General features: G+C 32.3%; 1 long non-coding RNA gene across 1 annotated transcript; it reads right to left on the bottom strand.

The window, feature by feature from the left end:
- Positions 1-368: 368 nt before the first annotated feature.
- LOC126742802 (uncharacterized) lies at positions 369-1,808 on the bottom strand. The gene is made up of 2 exons (XR_007662725.1): positions 942-1,808; positions 369-671 (listed from the first exon to the last, which is right to left on the bottom strand). It is a non-coding gene; the product is annotated as an uncharacterized LOC126742802 (long non-coding RNA).
- Between the last annotated feature and the right edge of the window lie 221 nt (positions 1,809-2,029).

Raw genomic sequence — 2,029 nt, 5'->3', positions numbered from 1 at the left:
TAAATGTTGGCGAAGATGACGATACCACTTCTTCAGATTCTGAGAAAGATTACTTTTTTAAAGGCCTGTGTACTTGACTGTGTTTTTTTTTTTAAATTATGGAATTTTGATTTATTAAAAATGTTAACGCCATTTACTTTAGAGAGAAAGCATTTTCAAACCTATGTTGATAATTTTAATTAATTATAGTTTATTTTTAACATATATTTTTGTAAAGAATCCACCATTAAATTTTTGTGCAACAATAACGAATTACCCTGTATCATTACATTTAAAATATTATGTATTTACTGTAAATAGTTAACAAATTATAGTAAATTCATATTATTTACAAGGTATAGGAGTGAGCGTAAATCAAAACTCACACGGTGTTTCATAAGAAATTTTTAAAATAGGCCCTTCCAGTGACATAAATATTCATAATAATAAATTTCTAATAATAAAAAATAAAAATAATACTAATCGGTAAAAATACATTTATCGTATAATTATAAAGACGTAAAAACCCGCTCGAAATCTACTCGTCTAATACAATAAAATGGATTGCGCATCGAACACTCCGCTGATCACGGGCCAACCACGCGTTTTCCTTGGTGCATCTATTCGGCGCGTCAACTATAGGTCCTGGCTTGCCCATGTTGCGTTCTAATTTTGGGGGATTAACACAGCACCTACAAACAATTACAGTACCTACTTAAATTACCCAACCTTTTTTAATTTATCAAAAATAATTGATTAAATAGTATTCCTCAGAATTTTTAATATTTTAATACAGATTTTATATCCGAAATAATGACGTAATTATTACAGTAAGAGAAATTCTGAAAAAAAATAGTAATTTATTTGTTTTATCTTAATATTTGGCCAACATTAAAGCTAAATTTGATTAAAATCGATTATATAGGTCGAGAAACACTTATTAATAACAGAGTTTTACTTACGATTTCACAATTTATACACGGCACTTGACGGGTTAATACTGCAACAGGAAATCTACATTGATTGTGGATCAAAATATATGACACCGGCTAGTCGAGTTAACATCTACACTAGAACTATTGCCTCCCCAAAACACTATTAAACTGCACTTATTCTCAATCACTTATTACTTTGCTTTGTATTTTCGCGCTTATTTCTTTCTGCTGTCACTTCACTCAAATTAAAATCGAACTATCGGTGGCTGCAATCGGGAATTCGGGACTAGTGCTATCTCGCTTGCTCACATCGCGCTAGAAAATTTTTGATTTCTCTACTATTTTGAATTTTATATAAAGGCGGCAAGCGATGTTCCTTGACCTAGCATTTTGGCCGCTAGATTCAAATATCGCGCGCGCGAGATTCAAATTACTTTTCGAACAAATTTCTTTGGTTTTATCTGGGATAGAATTCAATATTTTTTGGATGTACGAGAGTACTATTTTTGCTGGCGGCGGGCCACCAGTATTCGACCGGCGAGCCGCGGTCTGTGCGTCCATGGTTTAGGTACTCCATAACAATGGGAGCTTTGTTAAATTCTTGAATGACACATATTGTTTTCTACCAGTGAAGTAAGATCTAATAATGCCTACACTACTGCCAGAAAAGTTATGACAAGATTTTATAAACTAGTACTTCTTGAGACATGCAGTAGATCTAAACTAAGTAGTTCTAAACTAAGCGTGTGTTTGTAAGATCCAAGAATAAGGCCCGGGCAAACTTTTTCCCCACAAAGCAGAAATCCTAAATCTAATTTTTTTCAATTTCCTAATACTCAGAAACCTCAGATGACCAACATTGAAGAGAATGAACTCTTAATTCAAACTGAACTATGTAGTCGTAACAATTTTTTGGTCAAAAAAGAAACTGCTCAAAAAATCCAAAACAAATTAACTTAAAAATAAACATAGGTGAATCACAGAGTCGAATGGCAATAATAATGTAATTATGATACAATGTTAGATTAGTTAGCAAAGACAAAACTTGACTCAACTGACATGGCATTAAAATACATAACATTTGGAATAACATGATTTTTGTTTAGAGGGTAACA

Source organism: Anthonomus grandis, chromosome 12 (assembly GCF_022605725.1).
Source record: "Anthonomus grandis grandis chromosome 12, icAntGran1.3, whole genome shotgun sequence".
In the NCBI taxonomy this organism is placed as follows: Eukaryota; Metazoa; Arthropoda; class Insecta; order Coleoptera; family Curculionidae; genus Anthonomus; species Anthonomus grandis.
Note: the sequence above shows the minus strand (reverse complement) of the source record. Positions and strands in the feature narration are given on the sequence as shown.